This window comes from Thunnus albacares, chromosome 4 (assembly GCF_914725855.1).
Source record: "Thunnus albacares chromosome 4, fThuAlb1.1, whole genome shotgun sequence".
In the NCBI taxonomy this organism is placed as follows: Eukaryota; Metazoa; Chordata; class Actinopteri; order Scombriformes; family Scombridae; genus Thunnus; species Thunnus albacares.
In genome coordinates, this window is record NC_058109.1 from 30443687 (window position 1) to 30468613 (window position 24927).

The 24927-nt window shown below is 40.1% G+C and overlaps 1 protein-coding gene across 1 annotated transcript in view; it reads right to left on the reverse strand.

The window, feature by feature from the left end:
- Positions 1 to 24927, reverse strand: part of foxp1b (forkhead box P1b) — a 158325-nt gene that overhangs the window by 86483 nt on the left and 46915 nt on the right. The window contains exon 5 of the mRNA XM_044348881.1: positions 18009 to 18075. The gene's annotated coding sequence lies outside the window, so the exon portion shown is untranslated. The remainder of the gene's footprint in view (positions 1 to 18008; positions 18076 to 24927) is intronic.

The window sequence follows — 24927 nt, forward strand, 5'->3', positions numbered from 1 at the left end:
CTGGCAAGGCCTCCCTCCATAATGGGATTTTCTAAACAAGGAGTGAGCAAGAGGAACACTGTGGGATGGGATGCAGCCAGCCACAACTCCATCTACAGGCCCTTGCTCGCACCAGCTCTCCTTCAGAAACACCAATTAGAAACACACATTCTCGGGCGAAATTAAATGCCATTTGAAATAAACCATGTGCTGACGTTATTCACCCCCACTTTTTTTTTCAAATAAAAGACATTTTTCCACATGCAGAGAAAAAAAAAAAAGGAAGGCCTGCTTTCTTTTTTTCCAAAGCTACATAAAAGGGGGGAAAGTAATGGCTATTATACATGCACTGTCATTCCATGCAAAATTTTCATAATTATAACAGAAAGGCGTAAATTTCCAAATGCATGGCATCTCCAAAAGTAATCAAGAGAATGAGCCGCGGGGCTATTTTAATGTATGCAAAACTAGTGACCCACAATAAAGGAGAGAAAGGCTACAATGAATGCAAAGTAATGCGCGCATGCTTGGAACCGGCACTGATGAGGGGATGGCTAAAATTAACACCCAATTAATTTTCGAATTGACAAACAAATGAAACCCATAAATCTACTTTCTCATTAATTTCACCACAGAATAATTCAAAGCTGCAATATCATGAGCGAAAAAACTGGAGGAAAAAAGAAAATGGAAAATGGGCATTATCCATCATAAATATCAAGCAGATAGGAAAGAGCCTTATTAGAGAGTTGTGCTGATAACAATGTTAATCTGCGAAGCACTGAGGCAGGGACACCATCATCGGCTGGGGCCCGGGCAACTCGGCCACGTGACTTGGCCCTGCATTTGTTGATCTATCTATTTATTTTCACTTTGCTCAGGGGATAGCCTTGTCTGTGATGACTCAAAAAGCTGCAAGTTTTTCCATCCATTCCATTTATATAACACGCACATATTCAGCTGTAATTATGGGTCAAGTGTCCTGCTAAAAGGGGTGTAGTTACTGGGGTTAAGAACATATGTGTTCATGCTCCGAACACAAACATTTCAATATAAAACAATACACAAAGGGAGTCAAGAGAGAGAGAAAAAAAACCCTGCTTATTATTAATGGAGCATGTCAGCTTTTTTTTTTTTTTTTTGAGTTGGAAAAAGTAAAGAATCAAAATAATGGAAATTCCAGGAGATCAAAACAAGACAACAACAATTTGTACAAAAAGAACTGGCTGTGCTGTTGATTATTAGATGCCTGTCTGTTCTTTGGGGGAGTTGCTTGCAAAACAAAACAAGTGTTTGGAACAAACACTGGATAATAAAAAAGGTCAGAGTTTCTGTTTGTTTACAGTTTGTTTTGTTTTCCCTGCCTCAAATATGGGGAGTACAGTACAAACAAGAGTCACATGTGTCTCCCACCTGACCAGACAGGTTGAAGGTTAAGAACAGCCGGCGGCCAGAGCTCATCAACCCTGCCGCTCCTCCTCTTCCCCCTTCACTGGAAATCTAATGCCTGTCCCCCTGTCATGGTTGCCTGGAATTCAACAGCTCAAACAAGTCAGCAGTCGATTCAAGGTAGGGTCGGCCCGCGCAGCTGTGCTTTGACCCTTCTCCATGTTCTGTTTTTCTTTAATGCTCATGACAGTAAAGCCTCAGCGGCCACCTGCTTCGATTCGCCAAGTTCTCACACAGCCTTTGTTTACACAAGCACACAACAAAAGCACAACATTTCTTGTGTGAGAGATAAAGACACACAAAGGAGGAGACAATGGGGAGAGGTTCACTTTAGAGCTGTTTAGGTTCGGCTTGGTTGCTAGACTAGACAACACATCAGCCTGTACCAAAGGTACAACAACAGAATGCTTCTCAAGGTTTTTATAGTCTTGTGTTTTGCTGTATTTTGGCTCATAGGATTCTGGGGAAAACTCAAAAGACAAACACAAGCTGTATGTTAAATAATCCATTATCACAGCCCTCATCACTGATAACAAACTACTCTGAGAAATTTCTTGGATACATCCATTGGACAACAGACAGAGAAATTAGGCTGAATCCCAAAAACCTTTACAAACTAATCCCACATCCTTCCACGGATAATCTGCAAAAGAGGCCCTTTGCAAACCAGAGCCACCTCAATCAAGAAAACTCAACCAATCTGGGCTCAATCGCTGCTCTGACTGCAACTTTCTGGCCACTCTCTGCTGAGAGAATCATCTGTAGAGATGACATTCTGCCAAAGGAGACTTCACAGTCAGACCAAACAACCATGTAATCTTGTCAGCCACTTCAACCAAGTCACAGATAAGCAAAGCATATCTCCAGACTACTGTGACAATATAGTACAGACACACACCCTCCCCTGCAAGTAATACCTACTGCCTTCATTGCAAACCCCACATCCGTGCACCACGCCAGACACAGAAGTTCTTCCCAGACCTTGGGGTATAAGCAGACCACTCACGCTGGCAAACAAAGCAGCTGTTTGTTTAATAAGTGATTGCTGCCATGGCTACAGTAAACAGGGGGAGCGGGGGTTTGTGTTTATGAACAAACACATCTCCTTGCAGGAGCCATTTAATATTAACCAGGTGGAATGATCAGCCGATTTCCTAGGTGACACTTGGGGTAGGCATAGTGTAAACAGGCTCTGGTGGGGAAGGAGAGGGGGCCAAGCTTTAGGGAATCAAGGTCGATGCAAATGCAGCTTTGGCTAGAATAAACAGCAAGGCAGAAGTCAAGATAAACAAAAAGTCATTCTTCTGACATTTGAAGACGCATTAAGCTGGTGTGTTGCAGCTGCTAGCGAGCCACCGTGAATGTGAACAAGACGGGCGGGTGGGCAGCTGACGAGGTGGTCTCCTATGGAAACACACCATTGTCAAGCAAAGCAACCGAGTGTTTCTTCCAGAGCCAACAAACATTGGTTCTTCACAACACCACAGCGAGGAACTTGTAAAAACATGTTAAACATTTACCTTGTTCAATTATTCAGTAACTGGGTTCGTGGAAATAACAAAGGATGTCTGAGGGCTCCAGGAGCTGGAACTCACAACATCAGGATATGTCGTGAAAAAAAAAAAAAAACACACACACACACACACAAAAAAAAAAAAAAGAAAAGGAATTGAATGGACAAAGATTTTATCTATTGTACACTCCTTTGATTACTTTATTACTACATGGCTTAAACATTAAGATCATGATGTAACTAGATCAAACATTTTGTTGTCCAAAAACCAGTATTACAAAAGACAAGCTAGATAATGTAGTGTGGGGACTTTCAAGCTGCACATCACGTTGATCATGAATTTTTCATACATACAACAACCTGCCATCTGCTGAGCTACAGCCATCCAATGAGGCTTCCCTACCCAGAATCCATAGTTTTCTGTCTCCACTCCCTCTCAAAGCAACTTTCCCGACTGATTTTTTTTTTTTTTAGTCGCCAAAAACAGTTACCCCCATGTAGGATAGGCGTAAAATATGAGGAAGGGTGCCAAACACATATTTATAACACATTGGGATGAGTATGATAGGATTCTGAAGCATGAAATCTAGATCTAAACCTATTACTACACTATCACCAGAGGAGAGGGGCTCGACATACAAGCAGTGGTGAGTATGATGATTCATATGAATAGCAACCTATTATCACGCTACAAGCTCAGATAAATTAACAATAAGAAGGGTACTAGAAGGCAGACTCCAGTGGAGAAGCTGAGTAGATCCATAATTTCAGAAAATACACAAACCAGTTAGTCTCCTTTGCATGGAGCCATCTGAGAAGCACCTCAGAGTAAAGGCCTGCTGTGCACAGACAATGACGGAATGTGCCAAAGTAAGGCAGGCCATGGTATTTTTAGTACAACTAGGGCCGATAGAGACTAAGTAAATAGAGAAGTCTAATGAGTTTAAATCTGGTTGTACATGAATGGAATAGTAATTCTGGGATGTGGAGCCTCTTTTAGGAGTGGCTCGCCACACATTTTCTTAGCGACTCTCCTTCATTTGACTTTGATAATCTCCCTCACATGTGGCTCATGCCCATTAACACTACAGCAAGAGGACAGACACCAGGAGACGAGGGGCCTCCTTTTCTGACCACAAGCCCAATGCACAGGAAAAAGCAGGCATTGCTTCCCTCAAGCTCATCTTACCAATTAGACCTGTCAAACACGTATACCCAAAGAAAAACACAACTCCAATCTATCAGCATCCTATGGGATCTGCAAAAGCACTTATTGTTTTAACATTACTTAAAGTGTGTCATATATTTTTAATCATTTTTACTCGAATTCATGTAAGGGCTGTTCCCATGGGCATGGGAATGCAAACTTGTGGAAAGGAAATGTGTCAGATGCATTTTCCTGGGAAAACCAAGGTTAGCCTTAACGAACTTGTCTAATTAATATTGCGTGCCTACGCAAAGAGAGGACAATATTATTAGAACTGCTGTCTTTTGGGGGGATGTCAACTCACCAGAGTGCACACTTCCTCTGTGAGCTGACAACATGTAGCCTAATCATTTTTGGGAAAAGCTTTACAGTTCTGTTAAATCATCGGGACAGACCTGCGGTAAACCACAGCTCTGCACACAAAGTAAGCCACTAATTACTGTTGAGTAAGTCATCAAGCGTGGTAGATACATTTATTATGATTTCATTCTCAGTACCAAGTACGATAACTGGAAGGAACTGTAGGGTCTGGTCTAACCCCTGCTATTTAAATGTTTCTCCAAAGATAAAAACACACAGCAGGTGTAGGTCTCCCACCTCTTTGGTTCAGAGTTACTCACAGACATTAAGTAAAGCTATTGATTTTACAGACACAATCATTAACCTTTACACACAAATAATGGCATGGAAATGTAATGTCTATTTCACTCCTATAGTATCACACCCAACAACTGGCAGTGTTCAGTGATTGCTTAACATTTACTGAGCTTAGACATCTGTAACACAATGGTAATTTTCTATTGGGCATCTGATTGACTGTCCTTGGTAAGGGAGTGGTCTTACCCCTGGGCTGACCCCTCCTACAGCTTCTGAAGTAGCAATTCTTCCTCGACATGGTACCGGGGTCGTTTAAGCCTAAGAAGCATGTTATTATTTTAAAAGCCCCGGCTTCCCAGGGAGAGGACAGAGAGGGTTAAAAAGGAAGGGAGTTTGTGCCTTCCATTAAGCAGTTAAACTGAAGATAAAGGGCGAAGGGCTAAATACCAAAAGACCTTACATGAATTTCTGCGTTTTAATGGAATCAGGTTTTAACAACTCTTTTTTTGTTAAATACAGCCCATGTCAGGAGGATGCGTCCCACTCATAAAGCAGCACAATGACAATGTACAGTGGCACTAATACAAGGACATAGTTCATCATGACATTTTCTGCAATTCCCAACTGATTAGGGTCATTATGTTGGAGGCCTGATTTATGTTGTCATTTCCTCTCACCGATCCTGCATCAATGAATCTTAATGAATTGGTAAATAAGGGTGAAGATTACACTGTGTGACACTGCAACATTTCTCACCCTCAACGGCCGAGATTTATGTAGCCAATTAGAGACTAACAGAGAAAATTGGCTGGCAGAAAAATAATATTCTTTATGGTACAAAATGGCGGAGCATTCTCAGTGAAGGGCAATTGTATTGTCAGTGTTAAAAGTCCATAAACCGCCACCCTAACCCACCTTCAAAACACGAGGGGAAGTCGGACTCTTGTTTGCGAGCGGGGCAAGTTGAGACCATTGTGAGGCTGTATGTTCACAGAGCTGTTGAGCCCTGTGGTGAGCCAAAGTCCTTAACATTCACCATGGCCCATCTCACATGTTTGATCAGCATAAATACACCCCTGTATGACAAACATGTTTACCTTCTCACTGCAAACATCAGACAATCAGACACCATGAGGTGCTGCTTCTCTAATGAAGACACAGGAGCTTTTATCAAGGCCAGGCATGTCCCTCTGTCAGAAATATGCCTCTTTTATATAGACATCAAAAAACATTTGTACAAAGAAAAGTAGACAAATTATTTGCTCTAAACATACAATGAGGAAATATTTTTCAATTAGTTTTTTTTTGTGTGTGTGTGTGTGAGGGGAAAAAATCTTAGTTAAAAAACACATCCAAATGCCCTTCATCTTTTTTTCAAAGCAGGAATATCAAAATACAATCACCTCTTTGAAGATATCTCTGATCAACTGATAGCAGAAGACATATACAATATGATTAGGGGCTTTTTAACTATTCCCTGCTACATCATTATTACAACCATGATAGTTTTTATTTCTCAGATGTAGATTAAGGCATGTTGAAGATGATTATGGTGAGGGACAAAACTGTTTTTGTGTATCACTACAAAGCATGAAAAGCTTGCCTGCTTATTAATACCAACTTCTTAAAAGAGCACTTAGAGTTATAATGAGAGCCTTTATGTATTACATATTGTGACTAGATTTAGTGTGAGGAAGCGCCTCTCCACATCAAACAAGCTGGCCTGCTATTAGGCACAGGAGCTGAGGGATGCTGTGTGAAAAGGAGTGGAAAATTAAAGCTGAAGCAAAGCAGGAAAGGGCTTAATTTACTGGCATGTACAGTATGCAAATGAGATTACTCTCAGCTTAACTGCATCATTTATGTCCATAATAACAGCATCATCATTACAGGGCTCAAATTAAATTACACTGTAATTAGCATATCAAAGTGATTGGTTAAAGTTTAAAACAAATACCCAATTTTGTTAATGAACATCTGTAATCACCATGTAGACTCTCAGTGAAAACATCCAAAACAAATATGTGTTTTGGAGAAGGGGAGGAATATCCCTCCCAAATGACATGTCTGTCTGTCTATGTGTGTGCGTGTGCATGTGTGTGTGGATATGTGTGTGTAGTTTGGTAGGATGGGGGTGTTTTACCTGGAGAGCTCCACACACTCAGGATATATTTCCCAAACTCCAGGAGATCAAAGATCCAATTTCCCACACTTGCCACTTCAGGAGCTCATCAATAAAATACTAATCACTTCACGGCTGATTCTGAGAATGGAGCCGCAGCCAAAGGCTTAGGGAGACTTCCATATCACAAAAAAACACCTCAGCTCAGGCTGTCTTGATTGTTGTTGAATGTGCACACGCTCCAGCACAGACACACATATAATTTGCAGTCAGGTTTATCCAATAGGTGTCCTGCCTTCTCCCTGATAAACACGCTGAGTTTTAACATCTAGCACTATAGCTCAGCGAGCGCTTCCTCAGACCTCTGCCAGAAATCACACAAACCTTATTTCACGTGCATATGAATGAAAGTCAAACCTTTTGATCTAGCACTTTTACTGTCCACACATTATTGATATAATTTATAATTAATGATGGATTACAAAACATAAAAGGTGAATTTTTTTTTTTTTTTACTTCTGAAAAATGTCCATTCCATCATCACCGAGCCCCACAAATAGCTTTGTTTTCCACCATTCTGCTTTTATCACCAACCGTATTACTCTGTTTTTCCTCTTTACTGCTAACTCAATAGAAAAAGAAAAAGGCAGTAGCTAGTGGTATACATTATCAGAAATGTACTCTTCAAATTTTAAAGAAGTGGCATCTTATTTTATTCATTAAGAAATCCATTAAAAGGCCTTATTCCTTGCAAGTATGTAAAAGATGTGCCTTTCAAGGTAGAGCTAGGGCAAATCCACTCCATCAGCTAATGACGGCACTCATTACACAGAGAAGCTGGCTAATGAAGGCGCGGTGGCCGGCCGATCCCCTCACCCAGCATAAAGCCCTATGAAATGCTAATATCTCACTTCTAATTAAAGGATACAAAGTCCAAATGCACCTTCACGGCTAGTAGCCGGCAACATAAATTTTATTTTTCAACACTACACTACACCCAGAGATGTGCCTGAGCAACATTCCATTAATTCATATTTAATACCCCCACTAGTCCTGCGTTTGCCTTGCTATCTGCCTCTCCTCTCCTTCTCTCCCCTCTCAGCTTTATATTGTGAGAAGGTACATCATTATGCTTTCTAAGAGTACTTTTTTCTTTTTTGCTTTTTGTTGGTGCGCATATTACTTTAAAGTGCTTCCAGAAATAAACACATATGCACACAACAGCCTTTATGCGTGTGTCACAGGGGGAAAGGTCAGAGGAAGAAAGAGAAAAAAAAAGGAAAATGTGCCAGTATTGGCCCTGCTGCACCTGTATACATTTATAGTGTTTACACATCTTTGGTTGTAAATATGTTTACAAGAAAACCTGCTGCCCTTCTCAGAAACTGACCTTGAAGCCAGTAAACAACCCTTTCACAAAGTTCATTAACGTCAAAGAGGGTACAGTCTTTCCCCTCAGATGGAAAAAAACAAAAGGTCACTGCCATTAGCTTATCAACAAGGTATAACTGCAATGAAGTAGTCCTGAACAAATACTAAAGAAATAATAAACAGTATGTTTGTTTTAGCTATGGATAAAACTAGATGTATAACATAGTAACTGAATTTTATCATTATCATTACAACATCATGTGCTAAAAATGCCAATTGACAGTTGATCATTTGACCACTTCCTTATAGCTCTGTGAGAGTATGCTTAGTCACATGAAACCATGGAATTTAAATCTTTTCCAGGAATTCAGAAAGGGAAGAAGCTAGTTTTACTGTGAAAGTCCGTGCATATTATTAACATATTGAGGTTTTCACATCAGCTTGGATGAAGAACCGAATCAGAGGACTGTAGCATTTTTTTTAAATCAGATCATAAGAGTTTCATCGGTAAGGAAGCAACATAAACACATGACTGCATAACACCACCGAGAACGAGTATCTTTCAACTACACAAATGATAACCTATAATTATAAAGAATAACCTTTTATTTGCTTGTATTTATTTGAAACTGTTAAAATAAGAATTGTTTTACATTTAGTGCATCATTTGGCAAAGGGGAGAAGTAAAATGCATGAATCTAAAGGTCAGTGTTAAGAACATATCACATGACGTCTGTTTGATCCTGGCCCAAGTATTTTCCCAAGGATTCACTGGCTCTGTACTGTGTAAATCACGCAGTATGACCTTCTACATTCCTCATGCTCTGTCCTCCCATTCATCCACAGGCACAGATAATACTGGGCAAATATCATAAACGTGAGGATTTTAGGATTGAGGTGAGGCTGCCATCATCTTCCACCAACTGGGGAAAAGAAAGCCCATGCATCTGAAAGAACCCTATTTCCACCTACTGCCAGACTAACCTGCAGTGAGGTTGCCTGCCCCTAATGCCTAAAAGCCTATATGCTGAGAATCCACGGAGAATACTCCCAGATGATTAATAAGTGGAGTAACGTCCACTTTTTGGATTTTGGTGATATTTTACCTGGATTTTCCTTTGATAAACACTGTTAATGCAAAACCATCCACTTCTGCTTGTTTCAAACAAACTACAGCTGCTGCAGCAACAGAAAATCTTCTGTGGACTTTATAGGTTAAAGGGGACCTATTATGCTCATTTTTAGCTCTATATTCTTATTCTGGGACTCCACTAGAGTAGCTTTGCATGGTTTACAGTTCAAGAACTCCTTATTTATCTTATACTGGCCCTTTCTACAGCCCCTCAGTTCAGCCTCTGTCTCTAACAGGCAGTCTTAGCTCCTGTCTCTTTAAGGCCCCCCCTCCTGATGAGCCCTCTCTGTTCTGATTGGCTAGCTTTTCGGAAGCTTTCCAAGGGGCAGCTGTATCAGAGTTTTGTTAAGTTACTGCTGATGAAAACTTTTCCTGCTTTTGCTGCTTCATATTAAAAGTTTTTAAATGACTAAATAACGGGAGACTTTTATTGTGAAGAATTTAGAGGAAATGAAACATGTTCCTTCCTGAATTAGCAGAGCTTTATTAGCGGTGCTAAAAACCAGTCGACATAACAAGACATGAAGATATTTGGAGCTCTTTGTTCAGCAGATTAATTAGAAATAATGCAGTAAGGAATTGTACAAACAGCCACGGTGATGATGATGTTTGATGAAGAGCTGCAGATGACCAGCACACATCCAACAGATAAACTACTTATTTTACTTTGTCCTGATGAGTAATGGAAAAACACTCACAGCGTGCTAACTTGACTCGAGTCATGACTACCTCCAAAACAATGGAAAAATAGCATAATGTTAGCGGGGCAGTGAACTTGCACGCTGTTCGCGGAGCAGATGTCCATATAAAGAAATCCATCACAAGCCGACGTCGGCTCGGGCTTAAAGTAGAAAAAACAAGTGTTCAGGACAGTCTGAAGCCTGAGCTTTTTGCCCATTACTTCTACATACGTTTACCTCATTTTTTGACACTTAAGCAACGTTTAATATGACCATCTGTTTAATACTACATCATTGTAACATTATATATATGACTGAAAATAAGGAAAAGCATAATAAGTCCCCTTTAAATAACTATTTCATTCAATCTGCAATAAGACATTTCACAATAAACATGTATTTATAAGAATGACTGATGCTTCAGCAAACTTCTAAACAATTAAAATAGAAAAAGCCACAGCCTCCAGAATGCTACAATTCTTCTGCAGTATCCCAGGGTTTTCTGAGTTTGTGTGGTGAGATGATTTCATCCAAGTATCATAAAGGGTCTCTGAGCATCGCCAAGATGTTTCCAGTTCAAACGCAGCATCGGCTTTGGGCCAGGGCATGACCTGCAGCTGAACTGGCCTCTGCTTGGCCACAGGGAGGGGGGCAACAGCCACTCCAAACACATCATCCCACCCCCTGATAAATAACTTAACACAGCAAACAGAGGCCCATCATTCAACCTACACATAGCTAACACCAGGACAGGGACAGAGATCGATGGAGAGATACAGACAAATAAAGAAAGACAGAGGGAAGGCAAGTAAGACAAGATGAGAGGGGACAGAGAAAGAGAGAGGTGGGGGTACATTGTGAGGGCATCTAACAGTGGAGAGTAGATAAATATCACACGGGAGCCTGAGCCAAGCAGTGTGGAAGGCCAAGTACTGTAAGACTGTGAAAGCCAGGCTATTTTGCCGAGCTGTGACATTTGTTTCTTATTGTCTAAGTGGCAGCTGAAAGCGTCTCCCTGCGAGGGCCCCTCGGCTTTGCTCTGGCCGGCTTTGACAGGGAGGTAACCATATTAGGACGTGTATGGTAAAGTAAACAATAACATAGTTGCAATGAGATGGAAATTTTTCAGCTAATGGTGTTTGTCATTCCTGTTTTCAGTGCACTGAGCAGCCCTGTTTTTTCTAGCCAGCCAGAGAGACTTTGTTTATGAAAACAACGCAGGAGCCAAGGCTAAAACCAGTGCAAAAAAAAGAAAAACTGTAAATAAATACCAGTTTAAAAAATGCCTCCACCTTTTTAATTTGATTACATAAATAAATCCACACTGCAGTAGAAATAGCCTTTCACATCACGTCCCTCACAGGCCATGTCCACACTAAGGTGGCTAAATTTGAAAACGTATATTTTCCTCTCCGGTTTGGCCTTCCCTCAACACCAACTTTTGACACATGCAAACTATACTCTTTTGAAAACACTGTTTCCATAAAACTGGAAACATTGGTCTTGCATTGAAAGCTGGTACAATCACTATTATATTTGTTCAGTTGTCTGAGAAAAAGAAACAGAAAGATATGTCGATGAGAACATCAAAATGATGTGTGCTGGACTGAAACACAGTAGAAGGGACATGGAGAGCAGGAGGGTGCAGAACATAATGACGGATATCATTTCAAATTTTTGAATGACGGCAGCCATGTGACACCTCCAAAATGACACGTAATGTTTTTCTAAAGAAGTGTCAGTGTGTCCGTGTTTCATGTTGTCTTAACACAAGCAGCTGAAGTTTATCTCAGTAAAATAAAATTGAAAATAATCATAAGTTATGATTTACGGCCCAGTCACACAAGAATTTAAAACAACAAAATTTCACAGCAAAATAAATTACAATGGAATCACTGCAATCAGTGGATTTGCTAGCTAGGGCAAAGTACCAGTAAAGCCATGTCCAGTTTTTTTTTGTTTCAAATTCAACTTTGACATGTGTATTTGTGCCATTACCAATAACAAACCGCCCTGTCCATGCTGAGAGTCAGAGGCTCCAAAATGGAGGAAGCTATTCAATTTTATTTGATCTTCCTCTGTAAGAGTATAAACTAAACAAAACAGGAATGGTTTGCTGACTGAACAGCCGTCTATTGAATAAACTGTGTGACCTTAGCATCCATTCTAAATACAGTTAGCAAGATAGTTAGCTCGGACAGCTTCTTCCTCATTCAGAAACTCTTTATTGGATGAAATGATGTACAATCCTAGAAATGGAAAGAAGTTCTGAAAACTATTGTGACTGACTAGCCCTAGCTGGTGGCTAGTGTGTTAGTGGTTGGCTCGCCAGGTTCAGGAGTTTACCAGCTAGCTTACCAAGTAGCCCTGCAAGTAGTAATACCCCTCCAGTCAACGTCTCCTTCCAAGCGTGTAGGAAAACCTACGGTGGCTGCAAAACTTGCAAAAAACAGCAAAAGGCCCTCTCTAGAGCCAGTGTTTGGTTTGTCTGTTCTTGGCTACTGTAGAAACATGACGGTGCAACATGGCGGGCTCCATGGAAGAGGAGCCGCTCCCTATGTAGATATAAAGGGCTCATTCTAAGGTAATGAAAACACAACAATTCTTATTTTCAGGTGATTATACACTAATGAAAACATATTCCATTTGTGACAATATTTCTGACAATGGATCACCCTAAATCTTACACACTGGTCCTTTAAATGGTCTCAGGAAAAAGGTTCCATTTTTCCCGTTTCATTCAGATTCAGTATTCAAAATACTTTGACATTCTCCAGACAGTCCAATAAGCAAATGAGTGGGAACGTAACTGTTAACAATATATGATGTGAATCAGAGCAGTCGGAAAACTTGTGGGTTTCTAAAATAAATGTGATACTATTTGATATGCCTAGTCTAAAAGGCTCCATTTCTCACTAATTTCAACAGCATGTTAAGCTATTTAAAGGAACTGAAGCTCTCATTTTTCTTTATGTTTCACTGGTCAATTATTTTCCTCCCCTGTTCTCTCCCTTTTCTTTGGCTCTGGTTACCACGCTATCTTTTCTAGGTTAAGAAAAGGCATAAAGGCATGTTTTTTTATACAAGAGTGGAAAACAAATACATTATCCAGCCCTTCTGAATAATATCCTGTTGCTGACTCACTGGTCAACCCTTCAAAAAAAAGCTTAACTTCTGCATGAATTTAAAAAGGGAAAATCTTTGGCTACCAAGATACAAAGCTCAAAATGTGTCAATGTTCACATGCAGTTCTATAGACATACAGTACATACAGTACAGTCAACTATAAGTAGAGGCAGACGCACGAGTCCTCCTCTTCTGTACTCTCCACATGTTGACTTTCTTTGTTTAGTTTTTACCCACCTCACTCCAGCTCTCTCTCTCAGCCTCATTCCTAATCTCACACCAAAAATGCAAGCTGTTTATTTGCGTAGGGCTGAAGCCATTCCATTAAGTAGCCCCACCAGGTGCTTTATCCCTAAAAGGGATTTGTTTTCTAAAATAAACGGAGAAAGTAAAGGACTGCCAAAGTGATATTTACCATGACATGAAGTGATTGCAACAAAGTCAAAACTATCCAAATAAGAATCACTGCGGCTTGCGAGAACTTTTTTGAATTTCCTTACATAGTCATAGACCTTCACTAGTCACAGTAGAAACCATAAACAAGTTTCTTGTTGTGTTTCTATGTGTCATAATAAATAAATGTTAAAGTTTGGTTTAGGGGAGCAGCCAGGGTATGTACATATTTTAAGTCATATTTTATATCCCACCAGTTACACTGTACTGTTTGTTGCTGTGAAGGCAGACTGGCAGATGCTGGCCCAGGTTATCACAAAAAAAACTCTGGATAGTCATTTTACTCAGGAGACAACAAATCAATACACGTTATTAGTTCTATTTCACTTTTCTGAAGCAGAGACACAAGGCCAAAGATAAATCTCTGTTGAAAAAGAAAAAAAAAACACCTTTTGACACTTTTTCTCACTTTTGTGATTTCCTTTTCATCTTGCTAGAAGACAACTCATCTGCAGATAAAATTTGCTTACTTCTGTCGCCTCAGTCAATCTCGCACAAAGACTCTGTCACGTTAGCCGTCTGCACCTGGTAGCGGGCTGACATTATCAAAGCTCCTCACGCTCCTAGGCAGCCCAGAGTTTATACATCCGTCAATATGTTTCAGACCAAAAGAAGACATGTCTGTTTGATGCTGATAGAAAAATAGATTGAAACTTGCCAAATGCATTTTCCCCAAAAAGATATTTTAAGTAGCTTCAAGATAACACATCTGTGATAACATTATCAGTACAACTCTTTCTACCTCACAACACAAGATAACTCACATGAAAGTTGTAGGAGATGCAAGAGGATATAAGACTGTTGCTCTATTGTGTGACATACTGTATTCAGCATAAGGCATGCATTTAACTCCACAACTTGTTTAGCCAGACAATGAAGAGGAGGGCTATCTGCCAGAGTGTATTCTGATAACAGCTGATGTGGCCATGGGAGCAGAGCATCAGATAGGGAAAACAGACGGCGGCCAGGTGAGGGTGTTTAGAAGGCTTTGACACATCCTGTGATCTCAATCAACAGGAAAAGGCAGAGGCATGCCATCGCTTTATGTTTCTGCCTTGTTTGCCATTGTGACGTCTTTGTAGGGCCGATAATTTTTCATTTTCACGCTGCCTTGCATCTATTCTGCCTGTCAATGTTTTTAACTACAGCAGCCAAGCTCAGAGAGTAGATTACGGTACTTACAGTGCATGAAAAACACAGCAACAAAACTGCGAGTGACAGAAGCGTTTAACTTTCTTGCTAGAAATCTCCCCCATGTGGCACTTTCGCTACAGAGAGTTGTTTATTATGTTCCAAGCTAGGCATAAGCGATTAAAGGAGCTCTTAAGAATCAAAGTGTTATAAATGCATGGAAACACAGCCGGCTGTAAATGCCACAGAATTAGAAGCTTACCAAGCCTAATACTAATACATGGCAATTTTCAGCTTGATGCTGATATAAAGAAATTACTTTTTTAAAGTAAGCAATAAATGCAGTCAAGGGAACTATTACAGAGGCCCTATTTTCATCCCCGCATAAATCTGCACACAACCTTTCTGTGGGTCCAACTCATGAATCCACTTGTTTATTCTTAACACATCCATAAAAAGTGGATTAAACAAAGCAACCTCAACAGCTAAAACTAAGGCAATACAACCAAAGCATTTACAGCAAAGCAAGAATTACAAGAAACTGAGTGTTTGCATGATGTGTTTTTCTCTCCCCTACGTGAATTCATGAAATTCAAATGAAGTCCAACATGAGACGATAAAATTTTGAAGCCCTCAAAACAGAGAAACATATTTCAGGCATCTGACGTCTCTCCTAAGCAGAAGCCCTTTTTCTGGAAAGTTGAATGTCATTAGGTCTGAATAAATTGGTCAAAAAAGCAGGCCAGCACACATCATAGGAAGCACTATCGCGTATATATGCCCATATGATGGTAAGTGTTCATTTTCAGCAGCAAGACATCAAAAAGATATCAAGTCTTTGGTAAGACTGCTTTAATATTGTTCCTGAATTCCAAATTCTTATTTTTAAAATTTCAAACATTATGTTTGGTGCAAATGTTCACATACATGAACACCATACATGCTTTCTCTTCCTTTCTCTCTCTCTCTCTCTCTCTCTCTCTCTCACCCCCACCCCCCCCCAACACACACACACACACACACACACACACACACACACACACACACACACACACACACACACACTGTATTAGAGTCTATTGCACTTTAAAAGAGCTTTAAACACCAACACATACTAATCCCATAAGCTGCCACAGGGATTTCTGCATTAGTGGTCCAATCAAAATCACATTGGAAAGTTGTGTCAATAACTAGGCTGATTTTTGCCACATTAACATTAATTACACAACCATTTGGTAAATTTCAAGGCTCATCTTACATCTGGAGCAGGCAGCTGAGGGGCCTGGTGGGGACCTGACTATGCAGAGAATGCACTCCAGATAAACAGCAACATGAATCCTCCAATTAAATTTTCTCCAAGTCTGTTTTCCAAATGTCGGGTGACTGCTTAAATCAAATAAAAAAGGAGCATGTACTGTGGTTATGTAGGCTTCCTCTTACAATGCAGAGGAATATAACTAGTCTCACTGAAATCCTACAGCTTTTGCTACCTGTAACAACAGCTACAGCTGCTTTTGCCAAACTCCATAGAGAAGCGGCTCAACAGGATTTAAGGCTAATATTTCAATTTGCCAAACATTAGATCAATATTGGCATTGGCTAGTCAGTGTAATCCACCCTTCATATAAAGGATACAATGTAGGAATTAACCCTTTTGGGTTAAATGTGGAGTTGGCATCTTTTCATAATTTTCGCAGCATGAAAATGTTAAAATTTAGCATTTTGTTTAAACTTGACATGAAAACAAAATATCAAGTTATGGAAATAAGGATATGGAAACAATTCAATGGAAATAAGAGTATTTACACAAGAAATAGATATAAATAATATATAAAATATTCAGTAGCTGTCTTATCTTTCATAATTTTACTAATGTGCATGTGAGGATACACTCCATGGTGAGGCAGCTATATATTTTAGTAATTATCAAATTAAAGGACCAGTGTGTAGGATTTAATGGCACATAGTGTTGAGGTTGCAGAGTGCAACCAACTGAACACCCCCCCCCCCTCCTCCTAAAGTGACCACGAAACTCACAAAAAACGAAAAAACGAAAGGCCCTCTCTAGAGTGTAAGGTGTAAACCAGTGTTTGGTTTGTCTATTCTGGGCTACTGTAGAAACGTGGCAGTGAAACATAGCGGGCTCCATGGAAGAGAATCTGCTCTCTATATAGATATAAAGGGCTCATTCTAAGGTACCAAAAACACAATGATTCTAATTTTCAGGTGATTATACACTAATTAAAACATACTTATGAATATTATATTCCATCTTTGGCAAGTCCGTTCCGCTAGATGCCACTAAATTCTACACATTGCACCTTTAACTCAACTCAGTGCCAACGCCAAAAACAAATACCATAGTTACATCTCAAATTTTTTGGTTCAGGACAGCTTTCTTGCTCTGCGAATAGCCACAAACAAAACAGCACTGCTCAGCTGTACTGTCTTTATTTGTCAGATTATGTCCTACCTATCTACCTACAAGTCACAACATGTTGGTGGTGTCGATGGAGGGAGAGACAGTGAGTGAGAGACAGAGAAGAAATAATAAAGATAACCAGAAGTGAGTGAAAAAAAGATGACGGTGAGGCTGAAGCTGTTAGAGACAAAAAACAGACACACTCCTCCTCTGAAGCCCAGAGCTCCCGAAGTGTTAACACCCCCCACACCACCACCACCAAATAGTCCTACTCCGCCCCACTGGATCACTCCAGCCAAAAGTTCACATCCTGGGGGCCCCAAACCTTCTCTGATAGCAGTAGGGGTGTGAGGAGCAAACAGGAGATATCAACCAGAATGGCTGAGATACCAAAGATAACAAGACTGAGTGCACTAAATCTCTTCTTGTTTGGTAAACATGGCATTACCATATTTCAGCTTTCCCGACAAATGTCAACATGCACAAACAGTTATCTCCACTGTAAGCAGCCGTCATCCTGCCCTCATTTTCTTACATGACTACAAGTCCTTCAATAGTGCAACTAATTCAACCCAATTTAGTCCTTCGGGGGGGACAGTCCCTTTAGTGCTCACCATGCTCGTCTCAGATCAGCAGCTTCTCAACCCACTGACAGAGTGCACCTGTTGAGCCCCCCCCACCCCTCCCCCCCAACTCTCCTGCCCCGCATATACACACTCAACATACATTATACAAACAAGACAACCACACTGCATTCAGTTAATTATTAAGCCAATTCAATACAGCATTCGCACACATGGAGTCTGGTGAATGATTGTGTGTTTACCTTCTACAAGGACTTGCTTATTTAAAGCAATCTTCAGTTCCAGCGGTGGTAAAACAGCCTCCTCGCCCTGCGAACACAAGATGAAGAATTATTTACAGTTCTGAAAAAATTACCACTGCTTGTCATCAGCACCCACAAGACAATTTACAAAAAAAAACCCCAAAAGAGTGCATGGGTGTAAACTGCCAATGCTACCTATAACAACTTGCCCACCGGTTGCTACTGCTATTGATTAGAATTGATGATGTGCACAAACAGTCTTATACTGTACGTGTTCTGAGAAATCATCAGAAAGAAATCAATTCTCTACATTCCTGTGCTGTTTGCTTCCCTTTGTTTGTAAGAAAAGTACCAGTCAGTGTACCTGCTGTGGCTGCTACAGCCGCGTAGCCACCATTTCAGCACCTTTCGTTTATCCTCCTGTGACTACTATTGTCACCGCCTCACACATCGTTGCATTTCCATCTGTCTGTTAACTACAACTACACCCACTGATGATAAATGAACAATGGGGCTGTCTGATGTGACTGAATGGTTTATTTGCAAGACAAAAACTTTTCATATTACTGACAGTAGATGCCCTCCTTGGCCTCCCCCTGGTGGTGAGCGCACTGTACCTGTACCTGGTCTGCCCTGACTCAACTCCCCTGGGTGGCCCTGATCTGCATGCACACAGCTTTCCTAACTGAGCACTCAACCCAGGCAAGGAAAGATGAAAAAAAAAAAGAGAAGGAAACAAAATCTTATTTTTATGGTAAACTGAGAAGTGACTGTGGGGCAATATCCCAGGTGCATTTGAATAAAAGCATTAAAGCATATCCAAATATGAAAGGGAAAAAAAAAAAGCTCCAACTCCCTCTCCCACTGTTCTTTTTTGCCGTTTACATTTGGCAGTCAAAACTGTGGCCAGGCGTTTGTGCAAGTGTTTATCTAAAGCTGACTGAGCATAGATAAAAACACAGCGGCCCAACTTGCCCAGTTTCAGCATTAATTATGTGTTAAATGCCCTTGTTGAAAATGCGAGTCAACATGCAGCTCGCTCTGAACTCTACTGAGGGTTGAACAATCATCGAAAATGGACCATTCCCACACAACTACCCTATTATTGTGATTCATTACACTTCAATTAACATATCATCAATGGAATCGTAAATCAATGGCGAGTGGTGACAAATGACAGATATTTTCAGTTTCAAACTACTAAACATCATTAATTCCCATCACCTGAAAGAGCCCCGGGAGCTAAATGAGTTTACCCAATGCATAACATCCATTTAGATAAATGTTCCATCATTATAATGATGGAAAATTTGTATTGGAGAAAAAAGGCAACAACGGGATCCTGATAGCAGCTGTACGCCTTTTCTCCTTGTAATATAATGCCCATCTTGTAATACCTAAACAGATAATTGTCTCCATTTCAAACAGCACAAGGCTGTAATATTGCCATTTAGAACAGTGGGGGTGCGGAGAACGTAGGGTGAGGATAAACAAGCACATGCTGCTTCGCCCGGTTGGGAAAACCGAGCCCATCACACACTCCCACATTGAGATTTTAGGGAATAGAACAACTCCTGGTTGAGATAATTACCCACCTAGGTGGGTTATGTGCATGCTCAGTAAGAGGCCTAAGCTAAGAATATGAATCAAAATGCAACAATTTCAAAAGACAAAGGAAACTGAGGAGCATTTTGCAAGCTTCTCTTGTAAAGTCTTGGGAGCATGTTGTGGGAGTGCTGTGTTAAACAAAGTGGAAAATGGGACAACAAAGACTTTCTTTTGACAAAGAAATATCTCATAGTAGCTACAAGACTCTTGTGTTCAATAGATACCATGATCATTAACCTGGTGCCTTTAGAGGATCAGATGATCCAAATAAATGTTTCCATTCCCTATGCAAATACTACAGGCTTCATTGTGGTCGTGGGAGAAAAAAACATGCAAACACTCCATTTTCAGAGGAAATGGACAATCAGAAGGGTTTTTTGCTATGGTAATGAACTGCTGTGGTTACATCTGAGTGCGAACAAAGACTCATTTTATTCTGTCCACAAACCTGTGAAGTGGACTTTCCTATTTGTGAGGAGGTCACGGCTTCACAATATGCTCTCTAGTCCCAGGTATGTTATCAGTGCCTTTGGCTTTGTTGTAAGATTGCATGTTCAAAATATGAATTAATACCCCTCCACTGAAACGCACCCAATCCCAACAAAAGGCCTGCATTCACTGTGGACAGCTCTTCAGCTCCTCTAATGGACAGGCTCTCCTCTCTCTTCACACTGTGCAGACAAAAAGATGAGGGCCCATGAATATTTACCACTAAGTAAAGTTATTCCATTAATTACTCAAAGCATGCTTAATACTGTATCTGTGGCTACTTCTGTGGCAGCTTGTTAATGAACCTTCACACATCATTACCATATTAATTAATGCTCAACTCAATGGTTGTCAATAGGAGGCTGCCAGAGTTGTCTCGTGGTTCTTTACAGCCCATCCGGGATGCTTCGATCACTTAGCATCAGCATCTGAATAAATCTACAGTATCAATTTATCACGCCAGGGGCTTGTGGTGTGTTTCAATAGAACAAAAAAAGTAGTGACACTGGTTCACCACTCCTCAAGGCTGGTGGATCCGTATTAAGAGCATTGTGTAAATAAGAAGAGGGCGTAGGAGAGTTTTACTTGTGTAGAGTCAGTGATAACTATATACAGGGTCACTGGTGTTTGTTTTTAGGGTGTGTGCAGGAGATTTTCCAAGTCACTGTCTGTGCTCTGAAACACAGGAAAATCTAAAGCATGACTCACTTCTCAACAAACGCAGCTGCTTACTGTATGATCTGATCTGCAAAAAGGGCTGACTGCACACTATTTTCTCCCTCTTTCCTTTTGTGCTTTTATTAAGAAGGACTGATTAAATGAAAAACATGGCTTAGACTCGTAAAGACAAAAAAGGCAGCATTTGAAAAAGTGAAAAAACAAGCATTGTTTTTTTCTTTTTGATGTGATTGGCAGGATCCTGGCATTATATTGTAACACCCACACAGACTGTAAACAACAGCACTTTCTGACACGCAAACAGACTCAAAACCCACCAATTAAACCCAACTTCAATCCAGCCAGCCCTTATTCTGGATGCTTTTTTTCAGATTCTTTTTTTTCTAAGCTTAAAAGGCAACAGTGCAGTCTGGTGAATGTCAGGCCTGTCTGATCCCCCAGATTCTTTGGACCTGCCCTCACGTTTTGCTGAGCTAAGAACAAAGTACACAGAGTGCACACAGAGAGCTTTGCTGCCTTAATACCAAGGAAGTGGAATTTCACTCCTAACCCAAAACAAACAAAGCCACGCATTTCTTTACACTATTTAAATGAGCTCACTGAATACAAAAAGTCTTATCGAGTGGATACCCAATGCACACTACTTTGTGTCTTCAGAAATTCTAAACTATTGATCCATGAGGCAAACCATCAGATAACTACACTTTGTTTTATTTTGTCTGCTGAGAAGTCACAGCTGGGGCAGCTCAGGATCCTCACAGTTGAAAAGGTCTCACACTTGCACATGAAATTAGATCAGCGCAGTCAAAAAGTTCAACCCTCATCACGCGTGTACAGTACAGCACACCGAGGGCTAACGTGCGGTGAACATTATGCAATCCTGTTTTTTATAACCAACCCCTTTCCACCCTGTCAAGTAGGAGGACTGTCAATTCTACCCAGCCATATCAAGTTTCCACTCTCACCCAGGTCCCAGCTCTTCTCCAACCACAAATCCTGTGTGCTATTAATATCAATAAGCGGCAGATTCCATTTCCCCAGACAAAGACAAAGGGAGAACAAGGGGCGATGAGTGAGGGGAGGAACTAATACCCTCACGCATCACTGTGGGGTTACCACTTACTATCACCTCCAACCCTGCTGCACAGAAAACAGGACTAGGTCAAAACCTAGTCAATGGATGGACCGTATATGAAATGTTTGAGGATTTATGCTTAGATCTGTTTGTTTAAATGTAATGTAAGATGGTAACTTCGAGAATTTCATTTTATGAATGTAAAATTTGGCTAAAATAATGAGCAAATAAATGACATATTGTTCATTGCTGGAGAAATTAGGGTTGTTGAATATTAATAACAAATCATGTTCTTTAAGTAAAATTTCCTTAACAAAATACATTTTAGGATCCAACTGAAAAACTGTATTTAAAAAAAAAAAAGGTCTATATCTGCCAATACTGATAGTTACTGCCTAAACATTTCAAGGAACACAATTTCAATTAGGCTACACAACCTCCAAGTGATATAGCTACTACTAGTGCTGCATTTAAGCTTTATGGTTTACACTGTTTACAACTCCACAATCAAACTTTGGACTGTATACAGTCAATGGACAAGTTACACACGCACACTGAATTGAGGTGTGGTCTATCTGTTTTTGCAGTGCTGGTTTTTGGTATATTTCATTGGTGCTTGCTATTTGCTTTAAGGTTTTGTATGGTTTGACGGAGCTATTTTCATAATTATTATTTGTCAGATGTGACTCTGACTGGCACCCCTCTTCATTTAAAAGTGTCAAACCCACTACAACATGATGCAAAGAAGACGTGATTTGATTGATTGTAAAATGGAGGAAGTGAGAGTAAGCAGTGAGGGGTGAAGAGAAGAGGCAGGCCAGAGAAAATGACAAAGTTTGTGATCATTCAAGCTGAAACAACATGAAAACTCTGTACAGTGTGTGTAAAACCAAACTAGCTTACCACAAAAGCACAACATCAATACGTCAGCATCTCAGCAGAGAGCATCCAGTCCACGGAGTGGACACGACACAAGGTAACATTCACGTTAGCATTAGCATTAGCATAGGGTCTGATTACTCGGTTAATTGATGGATGGAATCAGTAGAATACTTGATTACTAAAATAATCTCTGGATGCAGGCCTAATGTAGTGGCACTATAGGACTGACTCTATATTACATAGTATGATGAATAACATCCGGTAGATATGGCTGAATATGAACACAGCTGCCAGAACAGTGGATGGATGCAAACAGTCACATCCCTCTTTACACAGGCCTACTTGTGTTTTTCTCCCTTGAAATCTTCATAGAGTAATTTATAGACTGCACAGTGCAAGGATTTTCCCACGTGTAGCGCTATAGAATCACAATTGTTGATGGTAGAACACCTGTTTTGTCAATCACATTTCTATCAAACCATGGAGTGCTATACCTCATTTTGCTCAGAAGAATGAGGCCTTTACAGTCAAATTAATCTTACAAGTAAGCGGGAATATCTGAAAGCATGATAGCTGAAATAAAAAATACCTGAGTTTTGCTGAATTGGGAGGTTTCCTGGGTAGACAAACTTCACATTACACTCCAGTGAACTTGCATTTAGGTGTTATTTTTACATGTCCAGACAGAGGTAATGAATATATATATGTATATATATATATATATATGAAATGACTGTAGGTGTATATTCTTTGACATGTAAGCTCTGGTAGCTCTGCCAGAGGGCTTAATTTTGCGGTGCACTACTGTTTGCATAGAATTATATAGGTTTATCCCTGGTCTTCTCCCCTTATTGTAAATGTTACAATATCTATCCTCATTGTTTTTATACAGATCAAAATTTAAGGCCTCTCCTAAAAATTGAGACATCTTTAGGAATTTTTAAACCTTAAATTATTTTAAGATGTTTTAAGACTTTTTAAGGATCCACGGGGACACTGTAAGAGGCTCATGTTTTTGTATAATGGGCTACTCAAGCAGCCCACATAGTGAAAAAATATTAAAACTTAATAAAGTGACATATTAACAGTCCTACAGCAAAATTTACAGCTTTTGACCTGGCTCACAATCTCCACCATTGCTGCCATTTGGTGCGAAATGCATCCTGGAGTACTTGGCTGTCCCAAGCTTCGGCAGCCTTCGGCCAACAAATGGTACAACTTCATCAGTCAGTCAGTCAGTCAGTCATTCAGTCAGTGACTAAGTGACAGACAGACATTCAGGTTTGTAGGGCTGTCACAGTTGTTGCGGTCCGGCCAAAAAGGAACATTTCGCACATGAACTTGTACACACTCTGTCTCACACATATGCAAACACCCATATACACACCTCCTGTATGCACATTCATATCAGAACAATGCAAATACAAGCTAACTGTTGGGTTATATTTTCCAATAATTTGTGAATTTTTAACTTACAGAGCACATACCACTATTCAATGCATACTGTGGATCAGGCTGTTTGTTCTTATTTTCCATGTGCTCCCCCATTCACATGGCAATTCAAACAGATAAAAAATGTACAGTTAAAGAACACAGTGATATTTGTAACATGGGTGTTTTTATTATACATATATATATATATATATATATATATATGTTGTCATATATTTGTATATGTTCATTCAGGCACTTTGAATTACCAAGCTAAGCTTTGGTTGCTCTACACATAAACTTTTCATTTCTGTGCATTTAGCTTTGAAATTACAACCCCAGACACACACCTGTTTGTATTTATCAAGATACTTCATTGATATAAATTGCTATGGACTGCATTAGAATTCAAAAACAGGGATTTAGAGAAATTATAATGGCACTTGAGGCATACATGCAAATCACTTGCAGTCACACCACATGACGAAGTAGTGGCTCCTACTTAGTCCATACAGTGAAAAACCACTGCTATCTACCTCATATACGTCAACTCTGTCAATCACTTACAGAACACACCTACAAACACACCTGAATGGACATGCACACACATACACCCATGCCCCATAAGCAAGAGAGGAGGAGAAAAAAAGAGAAAACGCAGGGAAAGATAGTGAAATCTATACAGACTTACCCTTGAACAGTTAAACAGACTTTCATCATGTTCAGGTAACTGTATATTGATGCAGATTCCCTCCA